This window comes from Ceratotherium simum, chromosome X (assembly GCF_057802395.1).
Source record: "Ceratotherium simum simum isolate JZ-2026a chromosome X, ASM5780239v1, whole genome shotgun sequence".
Taxonomy (NCBI): Eukaryota; Metazoa; Chordata; class Mammalia; order Perissodactyla; family Rhinocerotidae; genus Ceratotherium; species Ceratotherium simum.
Window position 1 is genome coordinate 16,895,617 of NC_141940.1, and position 16,563 is coordinate 16,912,179.

A 16,563-nucleotide genomic window follows, 5' to 3' on the forward strand; every position below is an offset into this window, starting at 1 on the left:
CATGCCTTCCTTTGCCACAAGAACAAATTGACAGTGAGGACTATTTAAAAGAAATGCTCAATTCTGAAAAGGGTGGTGGCACTTCCCACTATAAAATACCCTCCCACTTTCCCATACCAGTAACACTGGTACTCTTCCATGATGTATATTCAAGTGGAAAAACTTGTCAGGAGCTTTTGCCGGGGCCAGAAGGTAGCTTTTGCTAGGAGGTGAAAAATAAAGCTAATGAATGAATGAATTAACTAGCTAATTGTAAGCTCAGTTAACATCTTCAGAATGGACTCATAAAATCTGCTCATTGCTAGTTAAACACCTGCAAAATGCAGAATTCCTTAGCCCCTAGCCATTGTTTCTACTAAATGTCTTAAAGCTGAATGTCCCATCTGTGATTCTTCTCCTAGGGCTAAGGTGGGTGCCAGTCATCAAAGCCTGGAATGTCAGGAGTAACTCTGGAAGCCTTTGGATGCATAGTAGGCAATACCAGGTGATAAAATGGGGGCTGGGGTGTGCAGGAACACGAGGATGCCAACGATCAGGATGGAACCCACCCATTCAGTTCCACCCCTTGCCTGCCTGTGGAAGGGAGCCTATGATAATGAGAACGGCGCCAACTAAAACAAGCACTGTAGCGAGCGCGGTGGCCTTATGTGGGATCTTAGGAGGGCTTTTCTTGAACTGAAGGTCAGTGTAGCCATGGTCTGTGCTGGAAAGCCTTGAGTATTTCACTTTACCACTGGGGAGTCCAGTAGCCAGGTTGGTTCGAGGAGGCATCCCAACAGGCTGCTACAGCTGCAGTCACACCAGGCCGCCCACCCAGAGCTCACTCACGGCCCACAGTTGAGGTGCCCAAGGCCCTCAGACATGCTTCACGTAACTGTCCCCTGCCTGGCCCACCCGCCCCCTCACCCAGACCTAAAAAGCGAGGTGCTGGAAAATCGTATATGTTTCATATTTCAACTACTCTTCCATGAGTGCTTATGCTAGGCACTATGTGCACAGTATATATCATCTTCCTAAAATCTCTGCAGTATTCCTGCAAGGAAAAGGTTATCATCCCCATATTGCAATCAGAAATCTGAGTTTAGAAAGATTGAGTTTGTCAAAGCAAATAATCAACAACCAATCTACAGATAGGAAAGACAGAGTGATATTTATTGATATCTATTGAGCCAATGCTGAGGACTAGCCCGGAAGTTCCCTAGGGAAGAAAGCACTCCGGAGAAGCGTGGTTTACAGCTTGGTTATATACCATTTCAGAACAAAGAACATAATCAAGCATGACAGGAATACAATGTTTTTCTCAAAGTCACAAGGAGATGGTTTGCTGCGGTTTAGTACATGCACAGCAGGTCAACTTGACCTTGGTTCTCTGGGAAGAAAAGCTTACCTTCAAAGAAATAACAGTATTGGCATCAGAGAAAGGGAGATGTTCATCCCTATCTTTAAAGAGTGCATTCTTTGCTTTACGAAAATGTCTGAAGCAGATGTACAATGCATGTTTGGTGGGCCTGCTCTGGGAAAAACAAGCAGTCAGGCTGCTCTGGGAAAAACAAGTTTTAGGCTGAATCAGATTTAAACCAGAATGGCTTACCCATGTACCTCAATATGTGAAAACCTCTTATTATTCTTATTATGTTTATCATTTCTCCCCTTTTGATCAAAAATTTTTCCATAGAAAGCATTGACGATCAAGTTATTGTCCCTCAGTGCCAGGGTGGTTGCTGCCTGCCCTGGCTCCATCATGTCCCTCAGAGCTGGGCTTTTATTTTATTGATTTACCCAGTTATCCACATTGGGGGAAAATAGCAAGCTTAGTGAGCAGACATAGAGGTGTATTCTGACAGGGGAAGCATTCCATAGGTCAATAATTTTGGATTGTCACACAAACATTGTACATGTGCTTCAACAATATTTTGTAATCATCGCTTATAACAATTAACAACTACAGAGCAGATATAGCAGTAATGATACTAAAGTGTTTAGTTTAGAAGAATAAGTCTTAAGCATAATCCTTATCAGAAAAAGAGGGTCATTCAGAATTATAAGAATGATCAACCATCTCAAGTTGTTCAGCGATCATTACTCTAGCTTGTCTATCAGTCTTACAACATTAAGTAAATAAAATTGTAATTAGCTTGAATATTTTGATTAATACAAGAATTCCAAAAAGTAACAAAAATAAGAATTGTAATCCAGATTGTGGAAGGGACCTAATATCCGAAGGGAGCCAACTAAACAAATCCAGACTTGGTTGAGGGATTGCTTGGGGCATTCACCTGTTTTTTTCATGTGTTTTAACAGAGATGACACATTGGAAGATTCATCAGGTATAAAAACAGAACATTCATTTTGAATTATAGCACATGTGCCACCTTGGGATGCAGTTAGAATATCAAAGGCCATTCTATTTTGAAGGACAGCCTTTCTCATTTAGGACATCTCAGTATTCAATGAAACTATTCTTGTTTGGCTATCGTTAAGGGCCTGTTAAGGAAATTTAGTCAAGGCTTCTACATGTGATATGACGTCTTCTAATCCTACGGAGGGAACAAATACAGCTGTTAGGTGGTCTTACCAGTGGAAAACTGAACGAGTCCATCTGGCCTTAAGGAAGAGGAAAATTGGCAACAGTTGTTACTTCAGGACAAATCCTTTCCTGCATCCAAGGGAACCCCAGGGTGCAGCGTCCTAGCCATCCAGGCAGTAGCCAAGGCCAAAAACTTGTTCCACACAACCACTGAGTTCCATTGGAGGCCACCCAATAAATGCTCGGCCTTTGAAACCAATCTGTTCCAAACCAATCACTTTCTTTAAGAATGATAGTATTTTGACATGATTTCGGGCGTATCCAGCCCATGTTTCAGATACAGTTAGGCAAGTTTTGTTTGGAATGGTTTCTCGGTTCCCAGCATCAAGCTGCTCATGTACTTAAAGACCCATAACTAGGAGTGAGCCAAACAAAACCATCCCAGATTTTCATGAAACCTCCCATAGTTCCTGTTGTAGAACCCAATTTCTTTTGTTCACCAGCAAATTGTTGGGATAACTGAATAGTTTGAGCAACAGAAAAGGAATAATTATGTCCTGTAACCATTAATAGTATTGGCTATTGGCCAGGTTTCAGGATCATAATTAGTAATATCAGATGAACTGTCAACATTGGAACTAGAAGTCTCTGTCATAATAAATTGTTTTAGAGCTTTCGAACATGTACCTTGAAAGGGAGAAACCCATCAAGGTAACCCAGATGTACTAGAAAGGGGAAGTTGGCCACATATCCAACAATTGGACTGATTATTATGTGAAGCAAAGGAATGAGCCCATTGTAAGAAGACATTGCCATTAGAGGCCCATTCAGATGTAGACTGAGTAAACAAATACAATATCAGAGAAACCTTAATGACATTCTGGTAGTTAATTAAAAGATTTTGTACTTAAGCTCTGATGTATTTTAGTCTAGAGGGATAGAAAGAAAGTATTAGAGTTATAGGAACAATAATTAAAAGGCACCAAAAAGGCAATCTAAAACACAAGGAAAGTGACTAGAGTCACATGAAAGTATTAAAATTGCTAATATGCTCAAGAATATGATTATTATAGCATTTATAAATGGGTATACAGCTCAAGCATTACAAGGGTTTAAAGGACCTTATGTAAGGTTGGGAATACAGGCCTGGTCTAGGATCTTGGGATGGCTGTCTACAACAGATGCCGGCTTCTTCTCATCCTGGTTTGGTAGTACTTGTCTTAGTCAATTGAAGCCAGGTGTCAGTAACAGGGGTTGAAGTCCACTCAGGAGGAGAAGCCTTTTTTCAATGAGAAATGTGTGAATCCATGAGTTTATGCCTTTAAACTTTGCAGCACATGTATTGGTTAAAAGTACCTGGTATGGTCCTTTCCAATGAGGCTGCAAAGAATCTGTAATTTGGTGTTTCTTCCCCTAAACAAAATCTGCAGGTTGTAGTCCATGATCCTTAAGGTCTTAATCTCTTGGGAGCTTGCTGTGAAAAGACTGTTATCAATTTTTAATTTCTTTTTAGTGTATTAATAAAACCTTGAAAATAATGTAAGATATCTCCTTTGAGTAAAGTTGGTTCATACATTCCTTCATCTAATTGCATAGGCTGTCACGTTATTAGTTCAAAAGGAGACAGCTAATGCCTACCAAAGGGTGTAGATCTATGATTGAGGAGCACTAGTGGAAGAGCCTTTGGCCATGAGAGATTAAATGCTTCTGAAAGTTTTAGCAATTGGGTTTTGATTGTGCTGTTAGTTCTTCCTACCAATCCTGAGGATTAGGAATGAAAAGTGCAGTAAAAGTGCTGCATTATTGGCCAAATGTCACAAATAGGTTTAATTATTTGTCCAGTGAAATGAGTTCCCTGCTCGTAACTCAATAGTAATTCCCCAACAGGAATTATTCTTGCTAGTAACAATTTACCTACTGTTAAAATCATTGCTCTTCTGCAAGGGAAAGCCTCAACCCAATGTGAACACAAAAAATCGTTACTAAGATATATTTATATCCTTGAGACGGTGACATTTCAACAAAGTTAAATTATCATACCTCAAAGGGTCTCTTAGGAGGGGAAAAGTTGCTTTGTGACCCGTGAAGTGGTTTCCTGGGATTATATTTAGGACATATAGTACTATGAGCATAGGCTTTATGAGCCACTGTGGGAGAAAGTTTTCAAAAAATATTGTTTTCCCCATGAAATCATCTTTTCCAGTGCCCAATGGGTTAAGTGATGTATATGCTGGAGCAGTGGCAATTGTGACCCAATAAGAACTATAGGTTTTTTATTGGGCCCAAACCATATTTGTGCAGTGGGGTCAAAAATTCCCCCTCTTTGTTGCCATATTTGTTTCTCTTCTGTGGCGATTTCTTGAGGCTGTAGAAGGAAATCTTTCACTGGATTCGCAGGGTTAACAGAGAGCAGTGGGCATTCTCAAGGCTGAACAGGATAAGTTTTTAAAGCTGCCTGCTTAGCAGCTGCATCAGCAAGTTGATTTCCTTTAGCTTCCAAAGTGTCAGATTTGGAATGCCCTGGTATTTTACTAATTGCCAATTGTTTTGGTAGTGGTATAGCATTTAATAATTCTGCAACCTCTTTTCTATTTTTTATAGGTTGCCCTGAAGAGGTCAAAAACCCTGATGTTTCCATAGCATTCCAAAATTGTGTGCCACTCCAAAAGCATAACGGCTGTCAATATAAATATTTGCCACCTGGTCTTTAGCCAATTGACAAGCTTTAGTTAAAGCAATTAATTTGGCTTGCTGTGCTGACTCTATTTCTGGTAAACAGGAACTCTCAATGATGTCCACTGAAGATGTCACTGCATATCCAGCCGGGTAGTGTCCCTGCTCATCCTTTAAATAAGACCCATCTGTAAACCAAATTATATCAGCATTATCAATAAGAGTCTCTTGTAAGTCATTCCTAGGAGCAAGAAGGTAATCTGTTATTAAAATGCAGTCATGGTCATTTTCCTTCTGTTATATTGGAAGCAAAGTTACAGAGTTAAGATTATTACATCGGGCTAAGGTGATATTAGGTGCAGAAAGCAACAGAACTTCATATGAAGCTAACCAGCTTACAGAGTAATGCTGAGCATGATTAGAAAAGATTCAACTGAGTGTGGGACATAAATATTTAAAGGAGACCCCATCACCATTTCTTCAGCGGCTTTACACAACATAACTGTTGCTGAAATAGCCATCATACATGGTGGAAGTCCTTTTGCTAGGGAATCTAATTGCTGACTATAATATCCTATAGGTTAATGTTGATCACAATACTTTTGAGTCAGAATATCTAAAGCACTTCCTTTATCTTCATGCACAAGGAGGAAAAATGGCCAGCTGTAATTAGGATGTCCTAAAGCTGATGCCTGAGCCAAGACGGACTTGAAGGTATTTACTGCTTTCTCTCCTCTGGCGTCCATTCAATCAGGTCAGGCTGGTTGGACTTAAGCAACGCATATAAAGGTTGAGCAGTAAGTGAAAAGTTAGGCACCCGGTTCCTGCAATACCCAGTTAGTCACAGAAAGCCCCTCAATTGTTTTTTGTTTTAGGGAAAGAAAAGCCAAAATTCCTCTAGAATCAATCAATAGTCCATCTTTAGATATTAGGTGCCCTAGCTATTTCACAACAGGAAAACAAAATTGGAGTCTATCTTTGGAGACTTTATGTCCCTTAGATGCCAGTTGTAGCAGATAGATTGTGTCCTTTTGAGAGTCTAATTCAGTTTTTGAGCATAAGAGCAAGTCATCTACATATTCAATTAAGGTAGAGCTGTTAGGAAAATCTATATTAGCTAAATAACTCTTGAGTATTTGAGAAAAGTAAGTAGGCCTTTCTGTATAGCCTGGGCATAACTGGGCATAACTGCCCAGGTATACTGGTGACCTTCCCATGTAAAGGCAAAGAGATATTGACAGTCTTTTTCTACTGGCATGCTAAAGAACGTGCTGCATACATCGATTACTGAAAAATAGAAGCTGTTATTTGGAATGGCTGAGAGCAGAGTGTGAGGATTTGGGACCGCAGGATGTCATGGAATCACAATCTTGTTTATGGCTCTCAGATCTTTAGCAAATCTCCAGCCTTTTCCATTCTTTTTCTTTTTACTGGTAAAATAGCTGTATTACAAGGACTGGTACAAGGAATTATAAGTCCCTTCTCAAGAAATTCCTGAATAATAGGTCTTATTCCATTTAATGCCTCTGGTTTAAGTGGATATTGCCAAGAGGCTTAGAGTTGTCAACAGTCACTTCAATAGGAGTAGCCAATTTAATCTTTCCAACATCTGAAGAACATGATGACCACAGTTCTTTAGGCACTTGCAATAACAGGTCATCAATTTTTTCTTGGTATATTTGAGTCGCTGATTTTATAACCATTTCAGTAATTAAATTTTGGTCAGCATCCAAATTTTCTAAATCTAGAAGCATTCCACCCTTTTGCAAAAAGGCAATATGAGCATATGCTTCTAGGAGGTCTTACCCAATCAAATGAATTGGAGCACATTTTACCAGGAGAAACTCATGTTTCTCTATGATGGTTCCTAATTGAAAGGTTATTGGCTCCAATTTAAAGACTTGCATTGTTAAATCGGAAACCCATACCATTTGAATTGATTGTTTCCTCTGAGGGAGCCGGCAATGAACAAGGGTAGGGTTAAGAACAGATAACGCAGCCCCAGCCCCGGTACCTACAAGGGCCTTTGAAGTTTGCCTTCCCATAGTTATTTCAATTTCCCCTAAGGTATTAGGTGGAGGGGAAATGCCCTCTCATAATCCTTGAAGCATCCCTATTGCTTTTTAACTTTGCCAAGTTCGAAATCCCATTTAAGCTTGCAGCAATCACATTAGAAATGACAGGGCTTTTTGTAATAGAAACAAGTGGGGTCATTTCACTTCTAGACTGGGTTTGAAAAAAGTGTCTTAATTGAGCCACTAAGCTGTTGTGCAGTTGTACGCTTATAACTTCAGTGGCCCTTTTTCTTTTTCTTTTTGTTTGTGTGTGTGTGTGAGGAAGATCAGCCCTGTGCTAACATCTGCCAATCCTCCTCTTCTTTTGCTGAGGAAGACTGGCCCTGGGCTAACATCTGTGCCCATCTTCCTCCACTTTATATGGGACGCTGCCACAGCATGGCTTGCCAAGTGGTACGTCGGTGCGCACCCGGGATCCAAACCGGATAACCCCGGGCCGCAGGAGCAGGGTGCGCGCACCTAACCGCTTGTGCCACAAGGACGGCCCCACGGTGGCTCTTTTTCTTTCTTTTGTAGGATTTCAGAGTTTATCCACAATAGTGACAAGTGCACTAGTACGTAATGTGGCCCAATTCAATTCATGTATTTTGATTAGCCTTGCTAATTTCTCATCTAATCCTTCCAAAAGGATGAAATTTAAAATTGTATCATTTTATTTTTTATTTTTTTTTTTTTTTAAAGATTTTATTTATTTTATTTTTCCCCCCAAAGCCCCAGTAGATAGTTGTATGTCATAGCTGCACATCCTTCTAGTTGCTGTATGTGGGACTCGGCCTCAGGATGGAGGGAGAAGTGGTGCCTTGATGCGCACCCGGGATCCGAACCCGGGCCACCAGCATTGCAGAGCACGCACTTAACCACCAAGCCACAGGGCCGGCCCAAAAATTGTATCATTTTAATGCTGCAGAAAACTCTCCGGAGCCATCTCAGAATATTGTTTGAAGGTTTTTTCAAATCTTTCAAAATAATCAAAAATAGTTTCTCTGGGTCTCTATTTACATTGGTGGACCTCGGTCCAATCTATTTTCTTAGGAAAAGTTCTGGGAATGGCTTGGTACAAGTTAAGAGCAATTTCCCACCACTTCTGAAGGCCAGCTAACTCATGTTTATGAAAATCTTCCATGGGTGCTTTCCAGTTTTCCTCCTTTAGCCAATTCTTATTTTTACTTTTGGATACTAGAAAATGCACAAGCTGATATAAATTGGAGTATCCTGATTCATATGTTTTAACAGTTAGGTCCAATTCCCAAGAAAATCCTAAAGGATCTTGTAACGGGTCTGAGAAGTTCTTAGTTAAGTTCTTAAGTTCAGTTCTAGTCCAGGCTCACCTCTCCCAGTAGGTTTCTCTTTAAAGGGAGCTGCAATGACCTTAGGACTTCCAGTAATTGTTTCCTGAGATTTACTTTCAGTATTACTTCCCGGGGATTTACTTATTGTTTCACCCAGGAGTAGATGAGGAGGAGGCAAAGTAGACAAGTCAAGGCACAGAAGTTCAGACAGGAGAGAAAGTAAAGTTGCCAAAGAAAGAGGTTGGGGAAGAGGTGCCAAAGGAAAAGAAAGAGGTGGAGGGGGAGGTGGTGGACTCTGAGATGCTGAGAGGGGCGCAGAGGTGGTAGAGGAGGTGAAGGAGGCAGGACAGCCTCTGAATTTTTCTCTTTCTCTAATTTACCCACAGTCTCTACCAATTTTTGGTTATTTTCCTGTAAAGATATTTTGTCATTACTATGGTTTGAAGCTTTTAAACACCAATTATAATATGCTTCTCATTCTATTTGTTTAATCTCACAGCCAGCTTTCTCCAGTTGTGCATGCAAGTAAACTAATTTTGTCAGGTCGAATGTTCCCCATTTTGGCCATTTAAGACTCGAGTCATCTTTAGTCAAACCTTCCCATTTTGTTAAATACTTGCACATATTGGCTCCATACGTATTGTGCATGAAGCCAGCCAGAGTTCCAGTGGGTGGCTGTCTGTCTGGGTGCTGGCCAGATTTAGAAGCATGATTTCCTATTTTCTTTTAGTTTCATTTTATTCTAAAGTCTGAACAATTTCTAAGGACAGTGTAGTGGGTCAGAAGTGTGCTGCTTGTGAGTGCCACTTCCTAAAAGGTCATGAACACTCTTTTACGTGTCTTGGTTTCTCCCGCCAGTAGTCTAAAACTACTGTGGGGGCTCGGAGCACTGGATGACCCATCCTATGTGTGCATCTCTGGATGAGCCTTTAATTATTTAAAGCGAACAATCATGATGGTATTCCCAATGAGACCACTGTACGTCGCGAGGATCAAACTCAAACACTTCCACTAGGTTCTCGGTCACCTGAGAATGCCTTATGGCTGCAAGGAGCTGGTGTCCCTTCTTTTCAGAGCTGAACAAGTTCAGGCTCTCATTTTACTATCAAACAATTTGTTCAGACTTTATAAGCACAATTCCTTTCCAATTAAAGCCAAATTAAAAGGACAGCCAGGGGCTGGCCCCATGGCGTAGCAGTTAAGTGCGTGCGCTCCACTGCTGGCGGCCTGGCTTGGGATCCCGGGCGCCCACCAATGCACCGCTTGTCAGGCCATGATGAAGCGGCATCCCACATAAAGTGGAGGAAGACTGGCACAGATGTTAGCTCAGGGCCAGTCTTCCTCAGCAAAAAAAAGAGGAGGATTGGCATGGATGTTAGCACAGGGCTGACCTTCCTCACACACACACACACAAAAAGCACAGCCAACCCAGTTCACTCCAAAGTTCCCCCTGGTCCCCTTGCCTAGGAAATTTACCCCAAGATTCCTCTTGCCTAGGAAATGCCCCCCTAGGTTCCTTTTGCCTAGGAAATGTACTGGTATTCCCTTAAGATACCTAGTCTTAAGACCTGAAACAGCTCAAATAAATATCAAGAGCGTCAACTTAAGCAAGGAGGTCCGGATTTCAGAAGAACTCACTGAGGCACCTGAAGAGTGCAGTGAAGCTACAGGGACTCAATGGGCCTGGACTGGCACCAAGCACCAATTCAAAGTAAATTTCAGGTGGTCTCAGGTGGGTCTCCCCGAAATCCTGCCAACTACACCAAGAAATGTCAACACAAATAATCAATAACCTATCTACAGATAAGAAAGATAGAGTGATATTTATTGATATCTATTGAGCCAATGCTGAGGACTAGCCCTGAATCGTTATCTTCCCTAGGGAAGAAAGCACTCCAGAGAAGTGTGGTTTACAGCATGGTTATATACCATTTCAGAACAAAGAACATGACCAATCATGACAGGAATACAATTTTTTTCCCCAAAGTCACAAGGAGATGGTTTGCTGCAGTTTAGTACATACACAGCAGGTCAATTTGACCTTGGTTCTCTGGGAAGAAAAGCTTATCTTCAAAGAAGTAATGGTATTGGCATCAGAGAAAGGGAGACATTCATCTCTATCTTTAAAGAGTCCATACTTTGCTTTGCAAAAATGTTTGAAACAGATGTACAATGCATGTTTCCCAGGGTGCTCTGGGAAAAAGAAGTTTTAGGCTGAATCAGGGTTAACCAGAATGGCTTCCCCATATACCTCAATAAATGAAAACTTCTTATCAGTCTTATTATTTTTGTTGAGTTACTTGCCCAGAGCCAGAATTCAAACCTGGATCAATCAAACTCCTGAGCCCTTTCTATTCACCATTAGGCCATACTGTCTCCCTGTGAGAGAATAATATTTTATTATTAGTCAGGAACCATAGATGTCACTTTTTCTGCTGATCTATGAGGCTCAAAATGGGCTGTCCTGACCACTCCCACAGGTCAGTTACAAAGTTCTCATGCCTGGATAGACGAAAAGCCATGTGTGTGACTAGCCAGGAATCAAGGCTTCCGTGAGTTCCGGTTGGTTGAACCTACGTACTGTTCAATTGGCCCGTGTGTTTTATATTTCATAGAGGACTTGATCCTTTTGGTTTTTTCTAATAGCTGTCAATACTGAGTTCACTGGATTGTGTTACTACAATAACATCCAAGCTCAGCATATTTTATGAAAATGGATGAACCCCAAGGGGTATTTACAGTACAAATAGCAGATGTGTGAAATTCTCAGGTTGACCAGAAAGATGTTCATTGGGCTCTTGCCAAGACCAGCAAGCACTATAAGGATCCTCAAGGCAGCTGGCTCACAGCCAGCCTCTGGTGACTGAGACAAATGAGTATATGGATAGATGATGGGGACATGTGATAAAAGTTACACACAGGGAACTGTGGGCTCCTGGAGCTGCTGATCTGGTATTAACAGATGAAGCAAATCTTCTCAGCAGAGCCTAAAGCACCTACGAGATAATCTGAGATGATCAGGAAGATAGCAGAACTTTCCAGTTTATAGCAGGATATATTGAAAGAGCAGAGATAATTTTTCAAACAGGGGCAATTAAGATCCAGGGGACTTTATTCATTTAGAGACAAAATTAACACACCATAAATATCACCCTTTCAAATGTAAAATTTTGTGATTTTTAGTATATTCATAAAGCTCTATAACCAACATCACTACATATTCCAGAACTTTTTTATCACCCCCAAAAGAAAACAGATACCCCTCAGCAATCATCATTATCCCCAACACAACCAGCCCTGGCAACCACTAATCTTAGTTCTGGCTCTATGAATTTGCTTATGCTTGACATTCCTATACATGGAGTCATACAATGTTTAGTACTTTGCGACTGGCTTCTTTTATGTAGCATAATGTTTTCAAGATTCATCCAGGTTGTCGAATGTATCAGTACTTCATTCTTTTGTACACCTGGATACTCCTCCATTATATGGATATAGTGCATTTGTTTATCCAATAATCAATTGATGGACATATGTGTTGATTCCTCTGGCTATTAAGAATAAAGATGCAATGAACGTTTGTTTATAATTGCTTGTGTGGACATGTTTCAAGTTGTTTTGGATATATACTAATGGGTGGAATTGCTGGGTCATATGATAACTCTGTATTTAAACTTTTGAGACATTTTAATAATTTAATCATTCTATCTGGTCCATTATTTCTATCAAGTTTGATATCTCTCATGTCTTATAAGGCATCAACTCCAAAAGAACCAAAAATGCATATTTCAGAGTGATAATGGACCAGTCAAATCCCCAGGAACGTTTATTAAAATGCCCTTATTGGAGCTCAAACTAGAGCGAATGCGTCAGGGTGTCGAGGTGTGGCCTAGAAATCTAAATTTTTAACAAGCTCTCCCAAGAAATTCTGCCCACACAGAAAGCAGAGAATCCTGACCCTCGTTTTAGGAGATTAACAAGGGGCCCATCCCTGCCCCGCGCGCCTCTTGGCCTCAGGCTGAAATCATACTTACAGCAGGATGCTGTGGGCACCACGGGTTAGAAAATGCGGACTATGCCTCAGGGGCTTGAAGTCAGGGTGAGGTCAAGGCGAGTCCAGACGTCGGTACCAGGACCCAGCACGGGGCAGCTTGGAGGGCCGGGAAGGCGGAGGCGGTGAGTCCCCGAGCGTCGGGGGGCACGGACGCCCGTGGGCGCGGGCAGCGGGGCTCCCTGGGACGCCTCGGGCTGCGGGACTGGCCGCCTCCCGCGCTGACCCGGCGGCGAGCGGGGGAAGGGGGGGGCGGGGGGCCGCTGTCCGTCCCTGGGGCGCGGGCGCGGGCAGCCGGGCTCCTGCTCTGGCCAGGGTGGCGGGAACTGACCGCCTCGCCCCGTGACTAGGTGGCGGGCGCGGGGAGCAGAGACGCGCACGAGCCCCGCCCGTCCGTGGGCGCGGGCAGGGCAGGAGCGGCGGCCCAGGTGCATCCACGAGACGCGCGCGCAGTGGCGCGGCGCCCTTCGCACCCGAGGCCGCGGGAACCGGTCGCCGCCAGCCCCGACGCGGGCTTCTCGCGCGAGGAGGAGCCGCCGGCAGCGCGCCTCTGTCCTTCCACCGGGCGCGGGCGCGGGCGCGGGGAGGAAGGCTGGGCAGCAGGCCCCTGTCCCGCCCGGTCCCTGCCATGAGGAGAGACATATAGAACTAAAAGAAGCCAGGAGGCAAAAGACTACTTACTGTATGATTTCACTTACGCAAAATGTGCGAAAAGGGAAAATCTATAGATATAGAAAACAGATTACTGGTGGCCTGGAGCTGTGGGTATGGATGGAGATTGACCACAAATGACCAGGTGGGATCCTTCTGTTGTGACGGAAAAGTTTTAAAATGAGACTGAGGTGATAGTTGCACAACTCTAAATTTACTAAAAGTCAGTGAATTGTACACCTAAATTGTACACCAAATTCACATTTAATGGTAAGTAAATTATACCTCATTATAACTCAAATGGCTTCCTGGTCTAGATAAGAGAGACTAGGCTGACGGCAAAGAATATCTCCTACTCTTTCCCTCTGACATTGGCCTCCAAAAGATAGGGTGAAGTGAAAACATTAGGGTAACTGATGACTCCCATCTCCTGGTGTGGCTGCAACAACAGTAGTATGAATATCTGAGCATGTAAATTTAAAGGCATAAAAGGACAATAAACTCCTTTCACCGGTTTGTTTCTCTTCTTTCCCTGAAATTCACAGCTAACATAAAAATGGACCAAAATAATGTCTGAATCTGAGAAGGAAGGCGTCTCTAATGCTGACAGACCAAAAAATGAGACCTAAAGTCAAATATTTCCTACCTCTGCAAAAAATGGCTGAAATGTCAATATGTCAATGTTTTCTTCCCCATATTTTTTAAGTCTCCGGGATGGGATAGTCTGGAAAGAAATTTGCAAGTGCCCATCTTGAATGCCTCCAAAAACAAACAAACAAAAAGTGTATCGACACAATTCTGAATTGTCTAGAACAAGTCTTTTATACTCAACAGTTTTACATAAACACCTTTCCTTGTGTTAAAAGGACTCAGTGTATTCACTCACCAAAAAGTAACTGATACATAATAAGTAGTGGAGTAAGTCAGGAGATTTCAAACTTTTATTTTAGATTTGGGGTAAATTTTTCAAACAAGATCTTACTTGGCACTCTAATACTATATAAAGCAGTTAAAGGCAGAGCTACTCCAGTTACAATAGGTAGAAAAAAGAGACTGGAACTTCAGGCACCTCATGGAGCCAAGAGTTTGAAAATAACTATCTTCAAGTTGTTAATTAACTGAATTCTTAACACAGTATTTTTAATACTGACGGATGAAGATAAGAAATTATACCCAAGTTGACTCTGAAAATAAGAAAATATTTCATAAAGTTTTCTCTGCTTGGGTCCTGCTCTCTCATTTGATTGACAGCCCACATTTCTCTGAAAAGGTTCACAAATGTCAAATTCAAGATTCTGGGGGATCTAGAGAAATGACAATGGCGGAAATCTGCAACATCTCTGAGACCAGAAGGATAAAGGATATCATTGGATACTACAGGCAAGTTAAATATACCAACAAGAATTTGAGGAAAATGAAAAATTGGGAGAAGAGAGGATGGGAAAGAAAGGAGAATTACAAAACCAGAGTGAAATCTGGTAAACTTTATTCCCAGTGGTCCAGAATCAGAGACTGTCTACACCTCAATCAAGTAATGGGAAGAAAGGTATGTAACTTTTTCCTCCATTTTTTTTCTTCTAACTCTTCTTTCCAGTTTATCTGTGACTAGGAAAGAGGGAAAAGTGGTTTTTCCAATCTCCTTATGACACGAATTGTCATCTTACATTTGGGAGACAGTGGAGAGAACTGGTTCTTTACCCCGGTTTGAATAAGAAAACTGAATACAGAAAAGGCTTTGTAATTAAAAACAGATGGGACAAACACCAATTAGACCACTTAATAGCACTAGGAATGGTCTACATAAACTCTCTGAAGCTATTTACCTAAAAAATAGGGGAAATGCAGATATCAAGTGTACATTTTTGCGGTGAAGCATTAAGTTAAACAGCATATAGAAAGTGTATGTGAAAAGCAGTGGGCCCAATTTGATAGTTGCCACACATACATTTGTTTATTAGCTGGCCTGAATATCCGACCTTACTGTGTGGCCCTTAAAACATACAAACAACTCAATTGCTCAGTGAAACGTGTTTGCTTACTGCTTAGGATTGCTGATTCAGGTCCTGACATAAGGAGGGTGGTCAATAAACACTTTCGAAGTGAATAAATGAACACATTTTTAGAAGGAGAGAGCAAAGAGTGAGACGTTGTTTACTGGCACCTGATGGTCTAGTAGGGGTGGTACAATGGTTGGATCACCCATGTCCAAATCTTTGCTGGATAAATCCAGAAATTCTGTATGTATACTCTGAGGAAACAAAGATCAGGTTCTTGGGTTCATGAAATGGACTGTCAAGAAGCAACAGTCTCTTCCGTCTGGGAAGGCCCTAGACAGTGACTATGTATGAATGTTAAAAGATAAATAACTGACAACGGGGAATAAAATACTTGTGGTTGTTCATCTGTGTATTCTCTTTCTCTCTACGTAAGCCAAATGACAATCAGGAAGTTGCTCAGTGTGCCACTCACTTAAGCAGAAGCATGGCAGTTCTTTAAAGGCTCACTCACAACAGCCTATTGGTCCTCCATTGCCTGGCAAGACAATGCGAGTTTCTTGACCTCCTTTTCTATGCTCCATACTGACCATGCCCCTTAATGTTAACGGTGACTATTGCTATTTATTGAGTGCTTGCACTATGCCACAATTATTACTAAGTTGACATACTTCATCTCATCTTATCCTCACAACCACTATATGAGGTAAGAACTATTCTTACTTTTTCTACATTTTAGAAATGAGGAAACTGAGGCTCAGGGAAGTTAAAAAAAAATTACCCAAGGGGCCGGTCCTGTGGCGTAGTGATTAAGTTCCCACACTCCACTTCTGGCGGCCGGGGGCTCACAGGTTCAGATCCTGGGCGCGGACCTAGGCACCGCTCATCAAGCCACGCTGTGGCAGGCGTCCCACATAAAGTAGAGGAAGATGGGCACACATGTTAGCCCAGGGCCAATCTTCCTCAGCAAAAAAGAGGAGGATTGGCATCGGATGTTAGCTTAGGGCCAATCTTCCTCACACACACAAAAAATGTTACCCAAGGTCACACTACTAGCTATGATTCAGACTGCAAAGCTGGACTCTAAGCCATGACACACTTTGTTCCTTTCTGATAACAGATTTATCCTTCAGCCTGGAACTGAGTACAGGTCCATAGCCTTAAATCAAACCACTGGGGCAAGATGTGTCATGGCATTCAGAATTTTCCAGTAGTAGAAAAGTAATACAATAACACCCTCAGTGGGACGTGAGGTGCTATCTCATAATGAAACTCTTCAATATTAATACAGAATGCATGAATA

At 41.9% G+C, this 16,563-nt stretch overlaps 1 pseudogene; it reads right to left on the reverse strand.

Moving 5' to 3' along the window:
• Positions 1-403: 403 nt before the first annotated feature.
• Positions 404-771, reverse strand: LOC147911756 (transmembrane protein 230 pseudogene; annotated as a pseudogene).
• Positions 772-16,563: the final 15,792 nt, after the last annotated feature.